The sequence below is a fragment of the Macaca nemestrina genome, chromosome X, assembly GCF_043159975.1.
Source record: "Macaca nemestrina isolate mMacNem1 chromosome X, mMacNem.hap1, whole genome shotgun sequence".
In the NCBI taxonomy this organism is placed as follows: domain Eukaryota; kingdom Metazoa; phylum Chordata; class Mammalia; order Primates; family Cercopithecidae; genus Macaca; species Macaca nemestrina.
The window spans coordinates 1,096,159-1,107,821 of record NC_092145.1 but is presented as its reverse complement, the minus strand read 5'-3'; positions in this window follow the sequence as shown (position 1 = coordinate 1,107,821).

Sequence of the window (11,663 nt, the reverse complement as noted above, 5' to 3'; positions counted from 1 at the left end):
AGGAGAAAATCCAAGGGCAACAGTTTAGAGCTGCATTGCCCAGTTTTCTCCACAAAGAGGCTGAACTCATGTGAATGACGGTTCCCTTCCACAAGATCACGCTAAACGAACGAGGCGGGGGCGGGGTAGAGATTGAAGTTAACACTGTGATATTGATGCACGGATAGACTAACTGAGCAATGGCGTAGAATAGAGAACCCAGAAACCCATCCATGCCAGTATAGAAATGTGGTATATGATAGAAGTGGCATGTTAGGTAAGTAAACAGGGACATTTTATTAACTGATGGTGGAAAATGGTTATTTATATTGGAAAAGATGAAATTCGAACCCTCATTCATGTGATATGGAAAATAATAATAATCTATTCCAGATGGATTAAGGAATTAAATGTCAAAAACATACCCTTAAAGCTCTTGACAGGAAACATAATCAAGAAACTTTTAGACTTTGGGATACAGATTTCTAAACAATGTGGACAAACCATTGACCATAGAATGGAACAGTGGTAACTTTGACTTTAAGAATTTTAATTTATGAAGACACCATAAAGAGCAAAAAACACAGCTGTGCATTGGGGGAAAATATTTTCAATACAGATAAGTGGCAAGGAATTCCAATTGTGAATATATAAAGGACTACAAATTATTAAGAAAAACACAATCCAGTAAAGAAGTGGGCAAAACACATGAATAGACATTTCACCAACGGAGAGACACATATGGCCAATAAACATATAAAGAGATGTTCGACATCATTAGTGATCAGGAAAATGCAAAGCAAAACTACAATGAAATACCACTGTTCACCCATTCAGTTGTCAAAAATTTAAAAGTCTAACAGTATCAAGTGTTGGGGAAGATGTAAATCCATATGATTTGTTGAATACTGCTGGTGGGAGTCTAAACTGGTACCAGTTGTAAGGAAAATGGGTTTCCATTATCTCTTACAGTTGAACATACATCTACCCTCTGAGCCAGCAATTCTACTCCTAGAGGGAACAACTATTCCCAGTTTGGTCTGTAAGGTCTCCCTCTGTGCATCTGCAAAATATTCAGGACTAGAGTTGCCTTGTTTGTCCAGGTATGAAAACCATAGTATGCATGACCTTGCTCCAATTTATACTCCTTCCATATTTTCTCAGCCTTATCTACTTCCCAGGCCATCAGGCACTTGATCAATGGAAATCCCTGACTGCCACTGCCTTTTTCACATCTCCTGACATTTCTGACTCCTTCACTTTTCTAAAGTGAGGGCTGGGTTCTGAAATGTCCTCTACTGCACTCACTGCAGCAGAAGCTTCTGCACTCAAGCTCATCCTGACCAGATCCATGGAGGCTCTGATGACTCCTACCACTTTTGGACTCAGGATTGAACTGTGGTGTGTGGGATCTGGCTTTCCTACTGACTACCAGGACCAAGGTAACACAACAACTCAGAGGTGTGAGGAAACTAACAAACACCCAATAGGGTGAACTTTGACCACTGACAGAAATGAGACAAACACCTGTAGGCAGATCAATTCCTTTCCTCAACCATTTCAAGATGCTGTGATTCTATACAACTCGTCTAGAAGCATTCAGGAAGACTGTGAAACAAGGTGTGTTTTCTTGAGTAACAGTGGCGAACTCAGTAGCACACCAAAGTATATTTTATTTCCATCCTTCCCTACCTCACTTCATTTATTCCTTCACTCTTACACCCATGGGATTGCATCCTTCACTAAAGCTTTACCACATATGTTTTGCTCCAGGCTTTGCTTTCTGCTGAACGTAGGCTAAGAAAACAGGTGTCAGAAATGGGGTGGCCTCAGAAAACGGACCCTCAGGATAGGACTTTTTCTATACAAATACATGGACATTAAATAATCTGCTCTTGAATGATCTTTGGGTCAACAATGAGATCAAGATAGAAATTAAAAATGTATTTGAACTGAACAGTAACAGGGACACAACTTATCAAAACCTCTGGGATACAGCAAAAGCAGCACTAAGAGGAAGGTTCATAGCATTAAATGCCAAATCAAAAAGTCTAAAACAGCACAAATAGATAATCTAAGGTCACATTACCTGACTTCAAACTATACTACAAGGCCATAGTTACCAAAGCAGCGTGGTACTGCTATAAAAATAGGCATGTAGACCAATGGAACAAAATAGAGAACCCAGAAATAAAGCCAAATACAAACAACTGATCTCTGACCTAACAAACAAAAACATAAAATGGGGAAAGGACACCCTGTTCAATGAATGGTGCTGGGAAAATTGGCAAGCCACATGTAGACAATTGAAACTGGATCCTCATCCCTTGCCTTGTACAAAAATCAACTCCAGATGGATCTAAGATTTAAATCTAACACCTGAAACCATAAAAATTCTAGGAGATAACATTGGTAAGGCTCTTCTAGACATTGGCTTAGGCAAAGAGTTCGTGACCAAGAACCCAAAAGCAAATGCAACAAAAACAAAAATAAATAGGTGGGACCTGATTAAACTGAAAAGCCTCTGCACAGCAAAAGAAATAATCAGCAGAGTAAACAGACAACCCACAGAATGAGAGAAAATATTTGCAAACAATACATCTAACGACAAAGGACTAATATCCAGAATCTACAAGGAACTCAAACAAATTAGCAAGAAAAAAATAACCCCATCAAAAAGTGGGCAAAGGAATGAATAGACAATTCTCAAAAGAAAATATACAAATGGCCAATAAACATATGAAAAACTGTTCAACATCACCAATTATCAGTGAAATGCAAATTAAAACCATGATGAGATACCACCTTACTCCTGCAAGAATGGCCATAATAAAAAAATAAAAAAAGAATAGATATTGGTGTGAATGTGGTGAAAAGAGAAGACTTTTACATTGCTGGTGGGAATGTAAACTAGTACAACCACTGTGGAAAACAGTACCAAGATTCCTTAAAGAACTAGAGGTAGAACTACCATTTAATCCAGCAGTTCCACTACTGGATATCTACCCAGAGGAAAATAAGTCATTATGTGAAAAAGACACTTGCACACGCATATTTATAGCAGCACAATTTGCAATTGCAAAGATGTGGAACCAGTCAAATGCCCATCAACCAATGAGTGGATAAAGAAAGTGTGGTATATATATATTATACTATGGAATACTATTCAGCCATAAAAAAGAACAAAATAATGGCAACCCACAGATGGAGTTGGAGACCATTATTCTAAGTGAAATAACTTAGGAATGGAAAACCAAATATCGTATGTTCTCACTTATAAGTGGGAGCTAAGCTATGAGGACAAATGGCATAAGAATTATACAATGGACTTTGGAGACTCAGGGGAAAGGGTGGGAGGGAGATGAGGGACAAAAGACTACACATTGGGTGCAGTGTACACTGCTGAGGTGATGGGTGCACCAAAATCTCAGAAATTACCACTAAAGAACTTATCCATGTAACTAAAAACCACCTCTACCCAAATAATTTTGAAATAAAAAATAAAAATATTTTAAAAGAACTCTTTAAAATAAATAATGAAAAGCACCAACAGACTTATGAACAGGCAATATAAAAAATGAGAAATAGAAAGGAATACAAATAAAAGTACAGAAAAAGATACCACACTGGTAATTTGAAATACAGATTGAAATAATGCAAAAAAAAAAAAAAAAAAAAAAAAAAGGCAATTTCTGGCACCATGGCAGACCAGGTACCTGGATGACTTTGTTGGTGAAAACAACTGAAAATGCTAGTTAAAATATATTAACACATTCTTGAATACAGTCATGGCCAAAGGAAGTCACATGACTAAGCCCACCGTCAAGGAGTGAGAAAGTTTTTTTTTTTTAAATTTATTTATTATTATTATACTTTAAGTTGTAGGGTACATGTGCATAATGTGCAGGTTTGTTACATATGTATACTTGTGCCATGTTGCTGTGCTGCACCCATCAACTCATCAGCACCCATCAACTCGTCATTTACATCAGGTATAACTCCCAATGCAATCCCTCCCCCCTCCCTCCTCCCCATGATAGGCCCCAGTGTGTGATGTTCCCCTTCCTGAGTCCAAGTGATCTCATTGTTCAGTTCCCACCTATGAGTGAGAACATGCGGTGTTTGGTTTTGTGTTCTTGTGATAGTTTGCTAAGAATGATGGTTTCCAGCTGCATCCATGTCCCTACAAAGGACACAAACTCATCCTTTTTTTATGGCTGCATAGTATTCCATGGTGTATATGTGCCACGTTTTCTTAATCCAGTCTGTCACTGATGGACATTTGGGTTGGTTCCAAGTCTTTGCTATTGTGAATAGTGCCGCAATAAACATACGTGTGCATGTGTCTTTATAGCAGCATAATTTATAATCCTTTGGGTATATACCCAGTAATGGGATGGCTGGGTCATATGGTACATCTAGTTCTAGATCCTTGAGGAATCGTCATACTGTTTTCCATAATGGTTGAACTAGTTTACAATCCCACCCACAGTGTAAAAGTGTTCCTACTTCTCCACATCCTCTCCAGCACCTGTTGTTTCCTGACTTTTTAATGATCGCCATTCTAACTGGTGTGAGATGGTATCTCATTGTGGTTTTGATTTGCATTTCTCTGATGGCCAGTGATGATGAGCATTTTTTCATGTGTCTGTTGGCTGTATGAATGTCTTCTTTTGAGAAATGTCTGTTCATATCCTTTGCCCACTTTTTGATGGGGTTGTTTGTTTTTTTCTTGTAAATTTGTTTGAGTTCTTTGTAGGTTCTGGATATTAGCCCTTTGTCAGATGAGTAGATTGCAAAAATTTTCTCCCATTCTGTAGGTTGCCTGTTCACTCTGATGGTAGTTTCTTTTGCTGTGCAGAAGCTCTTTAGTTTAATGAGATCCCATTTGTCAATTTTGGCTTTTGCTGCCGTTGCTTTTGGTGTTTTAGACATGAAGTCTTTGCCCATGCCTATGTCCTGAATGGTACTACCTAGGTTTTCCTCTAGGATTTTTATGGTATTAGGTCTAACATTTAAGTCTCTAATCCATCTTGAATTAATTTTCGTATAAGGAGTAAGGAAAGGATCCAGTTTCAGCTTTCTACTTATGGCTAGCCAATTTTCCCAGCACCATTTATTAAATAGGGAATCCTTTCCCCATTTCTTGTTTCTCTCAGGTTTGTCAAAGATCAGATGGCTGGAGATGTGTGGTATTATTTCTGAGGACTCTGTTCTGTTCCGTTGGTCTATATCTCTGTTTTGGTACCAGTACCATGCTGTTTTGGTTACTGTAGCCTTGTAGTATAGTTTGAAGTCAGGTAGCGTGATGCCTCCAGCTTTGTTCTTTTGACTTAGGATTGTCTTGGAGATGCGGGCTCTTTTTTGGTTCCATATGAACTTTAAAGCAGTTTTTTCCAATTCTGTGAAGAAACTCATTTGTAGCTTGATGGGGATGGCATTGAATCTATAAATTACCTTGGGCAGTATGGCCATTTTCACGATATTGATTCTTCCTATCCATGAGCATGGTATGTTCTTCCATTTGTTTGTGTCCTCTTTTATTTCACTGAGCAGTGGTTTGTAGTTCTCCTTGAAGAGGTCCTTTACATCCCTTGTAAGTTGGATTCCTAGGTATTTTATTCTCTTTGAAGCAATTGTGAATGGAAGTTCATTCCTGATTTGGCTCTCTGTTTGTCTGTTACTGGTGTATAAGAATGCTTGCGATTTTTGCACATTAATTTTGTATCCTGAGACTTTGCTGAAGTTGCTTATCAGCTTAAGGAGATTTTGGGCTGAGACAATGGGGTTTTCTAAATATACAATCATGTCATCTGCAAACAGGGACAATTTGACTTCTTCTTTTCCTAACTGAATACCCTTGATTTCTTTCTCTTGCCTAATTGCCCTAGCCAGAACTTCCAACACTATGTTGAATAGGAGTGGTGAGAGAGGGCATCCCTGTCTTGTGCCAGTTTTCAAAGGGAATGTTTCCAGTTTTTGCCCATTCAGTATGATATTGGCTGTGGGTTTGTCATAAATAGCTCTTATTATTTTGAGGTACGTTCCATCAATACCGAATTTATTGAGCGTTTTTAGCATGAAGGGCTGTTGAATTTTGTCAAAAGCCTTTTCTGCATCTATTGAGATAATCATGTGGTTCTTGTCTTTGGTTCTGTTTATATGCCGGATTATGTTTATTGATTTGCGAATGTTGAACCAGCCTTGCATCCCAGGGATGAAGCCCACTTGAGCATGGTGGATAAGCTTTTTGATGTGTTGCTGAATCCGGTTTGCCAGTATTTTATTGAGGATTTTTGCATCGATGTTCATCAGGGATATTGGTCTAAAATTCTCTTTTTTTGTTGTGTCTCTGCCAGGCTTTGGTATCAGGATGATGTTGGCCTCATAAAATGAGTTAGGGAGGATTCCCTCTTTTTCTATTGATTGGAATAGTTTCAGAAGGAATGGTACCAACTCCTCCTTGTACCTCTGGTAGAATTCAGCTGTGAATCCATCTGGTCCTGGACTTTTTTTGGTTGGTAGGCTATTAATTATTGCCTCAATTTCAGAGCCTGCTATTGGTCTATTCAGGGATTCAACTTCTTCCTGGTTTAGTCTTGGAAGAGTGTAAGTGTCCAGGAAATTATCCATTTCTTCTAGATTTTCCAGTTTATTTGCATAGAGGTGTTTATAGTATTCTCGGATGGTAGTTTGTATTTCTGTGGGGTCGGTGGTGATATCCCCTTTATCATTTTTAATTGCATCGATTTGATTCTTCTCTCTTTTCTTCTTTATTAGTCTTGCTAGTGGTCTGTCAATTTTGTTGATCTTTTCAAAAAACAAACTCCTGGATTCATTGATTTTTTTGGAGGGTTTTTTGTGTCTCTATCTCCTTCAGTTCTGCTCTGATCTTGGTTATTTCTTGCCTTCTGCTAGCTTTCGAATGTGTTTGCTCTTGCTTCTCTAGTTCTTTTAATTGCAATGTTAGAGTGTCAATTTTAGATCTTTCCTGCTTTCTCTTGTGGGCGTTTAGTGCTATAAATTTCCCTCTACACACTGCTTTAAATGTGTCCCAGAGATTCTGGTATGTTGTATCTTTGTTCTCATTGGTTTCAAAGAACATCTTTATTTCTGCCTTCATTTCGTTTTGTACCCAGTAGTCATTCAGGAGCAGGTTGTTCGGTTTCCATGTAGTTGAGCGGTTTTGATTGAGTTTCTTAGTCCTGAGTTCTAGTTTGATTGCACTGTGGTCTGAGAGACAGTTTGTTACAATTTCTGTTCTTGTACATTTGCTGAGGAGTGCTTTACTTCCAATTACGTGGTCGATTTTGGAGTAAGTACGATGTGGTGCTGAGAAGAATGTATATTCTGTTGATTTGGGGTGGAGAGTTCTATAGATGTCTATTAGGTCTGCTTGCTGCAGAGATGAGTTCAATTCCTGGATATCCTTGTTAACTTTCTGTCTCGTTGATCTGTCTAATGTTGACAGTGGAGTGTTGAAGTCTCCCATTATTATTGTATGGGAGTCTAAGTCTCTTTGTAAGTCTCTAAGGACTTGCTTTATGAATCTGGGTGCTCCTGTATTGGGTGCATATATATTTAGGATAGTTAGCTCTTCCTGTTGAATTGATCCCTTTACCATTATGTAATGGCCTTCTTTGTCTCTTTTGATCTTTAATGGTTTAAAGTCTGTTTTATCAGAGACTAGTATTGCAACCCCCGCTTTTTTTTGTTCTCCATTTGCTTGGTAAATCTTCCTCCATCCCTTTATTTTGAGCCTATGTATGTCTCTGCGTGTGAGATGGGTCTCCTGAATACAGCAGACTGATGGGTCTTGACTGTTTATCCAGTTTGCCAGTCTGTGTCTTTTAATTGGAGCATTTAGTCCATTTACATTTAAGGTTAAGATTGTTATGTGTGAACTTGATCCTGCCATTATGATATTAACTGGTTATTTTGCTCGTTAGTTGATGCAGTTTCTTCCTAGCCTCGATGGTCTTTACATTTTGGCATGTTTTTGCAATGGCTGGTACCGGTTGTTCCTTTCCATGTTTAGTGCTTCCTTCAGGGTCTCTTGTAAGGCAGGCCTAGTGGTGACAAAATCTCTAAGCATTTGCTTATCTGTAAAGGATTTTATTTCTCCTTCACTTATGAAACTTAGTTTGGCTGGATATGAAATTCTGGGTTTAAAATTCTTTTCTTTAAGAATGTTGAATATTGGCCCCCACTCTCTTCTGGCTTGCAGAGTTTCTGCCGAGAGATCTGCTGTTAGTCTGATGGGCTTCCCTTTGTCGGTAACACGACCTTTCTCTCTGGCTGCCCTTAAGATTTTTTCCTTCATTTCAACTTTGGTGAATCTGGCAATTATGTGTCTTGGAGTTGCTCTTCTCGAGGAGTATCTTTGTGGCGTTCTCTGTATTTCCTGGATTTGAATGTTGGCCTGCCCTACTAGGTTGGGGAAGTTCTCCTGGATGATATCCTGAAGAGTGTTTTCCAACTTGGTTCCATTTTCCCCCTCACTCTCAGGCACCCCAATCAGACGTAGATTTGGTCTTTTTACATAATCCCATACTTCTTGCAGGCTTTGTTCATTTCTTTTTCTTCTTTTTTCTTTTGGTTTCTCTTCTCGCTTCATTTCATTCATTTGATCCTCAATCGCTGATACTCTTTCTTCCAGTTGATTGAGTCGGTTACTGAAGCTTGTGCATTTGTCACGTATTTCTCGTGTCATGGTTTTCATCTCTTTCATTTCGTTTATGACCTTCTCTGCATTAATTACTCTAGCCATCAATTCTTCCACTTTTTTTTTCAAGATTTTTAGTTTCTTTGTGCTGGGTACGTAATTCCTCCTTTAGCTCTGAGAAATTTGATGGACTGAAGCCTTCTTCTCTCATCTCGTCAAAGTCATTCTCCGTCCAGCTTTGATCCATTGCTGGCGATGAGCTGCGCTCCTTTGCCGGGGGAGATGCGCTCTTATTTTTTGAATTTCCAGCTTTTCTGCCCTGCTTTTTCCCCATCTTTGTGGTTTTATCTGCCTCTGGTCTTTGATGATGGTGATGTACTGATGGGGTTTTGGTGTAGGTGTCCTTCCTGTTTGATAGTTTTCCTTCTAACAGTCAGGACCCTCAGCTGTAGGTCTGTTGGAGATTGCTTGAGGTCCACTCCAGACCCTGTTTGCCTGGGTATCAGCAGCAGAGGCTCAGTTGAAAATGCAGAAATCACCGGTCTTCTGTGTCGCTCGCGCTGGGAGTTGGAGACTGGAGCTGTTCCTATTCGGCCATCTTGCTCCGCCAAAAAACAGTATTTTCTTTTTCTTTCTTTTTTTTTTTTTTTTTTGAGACGGAGTCTCGCTCTGGAGTGCAGTGACCGGATCTTGGCTCACTGCAAGCTCCACCTCCCGGGTTTATGCCATTTTCCTGCCTCAACCTCCCGAGTAGCTGGGACTACAGGCACCCGCCACCTCGCCTGGCTAGTTTTTTTGTATTTTTTAGTAGAGACAGGGTTTCACTGTGTTAGCCAGGATGGTCTCGATCTCCTGACGTCGTGATCCACCCGTCTCGGCCTCCCAAAGTGCTGGGATTACAGGCTTGAGCCACCGCGCCCGGCCGAGAAAGTATTTTCTACCTACCACAAGGCCAGGGCAAGGGTATGCACTTAAAATTCTATTACAGTAGTCAAGAATTAGACCACTAGCTTTTTTTTTTCCTTCTGTTCATTGAATACAGTCACTGTGCATTTTACATACTTTCATTTAGTTTTATGACAATCCTATGAAACAAGTACTTTTTAAAAAATTGAGATAACAGTTGCATACCGTGAAATTCATCCATTTAAAGTGAACAACTCGCAGGTGCAGCTAGCTCAGTCATCAGAGCATAAGACTCTTAAAGTGAAAAATTCAGTGGTTTTTAGTATATTCACAGAATTGTGCAACCATTGCTACTATCTAATTGGTCTTAGTCTGTTTGGGCTGCCATAACAAAATACCACAAATGGGATAGCTCATAAACAACAGGCATTTATGGCTCACAGTTCTAGAGGCTGGAAGTGCAAGATTAAGATGCCAGCAGATTCTGTGTCTGCTGAGGGCCTGTTCCTCATAGAAGGTGGCCTCTTGCTGAATTCTCACATGGTGGAAGGGGGAAAACAAGCTTGCGTGGGCCTCTTCAATCCCAAAGGCCCCACCTCTAAAAAGCCCCACTTCTGAATACCATTACATTGATAATTAGGTTTCGGCATAGGAATTTGGGGGAACACAAATATCCAGACTGTAGCATAATTCCAGAACAGATTCATTACCCACGGAGACCCCAGCCCCATTAGTAGTCACTCCCCATTCCTAGTCCCTGGCAACCACTAATCTACTTTCTGTGGGACCACTAACTGAATCTACCACAAGGGACTAATGAAAACCCTGCCCTGAGAATTCATAAGTACAAGTTGGCCCTTGCTCTGGTTGGCAGCTCAAAGTTGCACTACCTGAGTAACCTGACAAACCTTAAGTAGAGAATTTAACTTCAAGTGTTTTCTTGACTGATAGAGCCCCGAGGTGCCTGGCAAAGCAAAACATGTCTTTTTGAAGGAGTCCTCATTGATACCAGACCTTAAATTCCATACATATCCATAGACGAATAAATCACTAAATAATCAAGGAAACAAAGTCCTGTGAGTGAGATCCAGCAGAAACTACAGATAACCAAACTGGACCAAAAACTTCAGATACTGAAATTCAAGATTAGTTAACATTAGAAAATTTATTAATCCAATTTACCATATTTATGGAGAAACTCATATTATCTCAGTAGGTGGAAAATATTCAATGTAATTCAATATCCATTAATGATAAAAAAAATCTTTTATCAAATTAGGCATAGAAAGAACCATCTTTAGTCGGGCGTGGTGGCTCACACCTGTAATCCCAGCACTTTGGGAGGCCGAGATGGGTGTATTGCTTGAGGTCAGGAGTTTGAGACAGCCTGGCCAACATGGTTAAAAACGATCTCTATGAAAAATACAAAAATTAGCTGGACGAGGTGGCAAGCACCTGTAGTCCCAGCTCTTTGGGAGACTGAGGCAAGAGAATCGCTTGAACCCAGGAGGCGGAGGTTGGAGTGAGCTGAGATCATGCCACTGTACTTCAGCCTTCAGCCTGGGTGACAGTGAGATTCTGTCTCAAAACAAACAAACAAAAATTCCCTCTTTAATCTGATTTTTAAAAACTATTTGTAAAACATCTAAAACACCTACAACAAATATAGTATTGAAAAGCTGAATGTATTTCCTTTAACATTTTGAACAAGACAAAGATGCCTCTATAACCACTTTTCTCTGTGTTGTATTATAAGTTCTATCCGGCAGAATAAGGCAAAAATAAATGTATCATGGTATAAAGACTGGGAGGGCAGAAACAAAATTGTTGTTATCAATGGATATATTATTGTCTATGTAGAATATTTAAAAACCTACAGATAAATTACTAAAATTAATAAATGCTATTACCAAGGTTGTTAGCTACAGTCATATAATCAATTGTATTTCTATACACCAATGACACACAGAAAATATAATTTTAAAAGACTCCATTTCGTTATGACATCTAACATGATCAAATACCTAGGAACAAATCAAACCATATATAGGTACTGTATGGAGAGAATTATAAAATTCTGTCCGCATACATTGAAGAAGAGCTAAAAATTGAA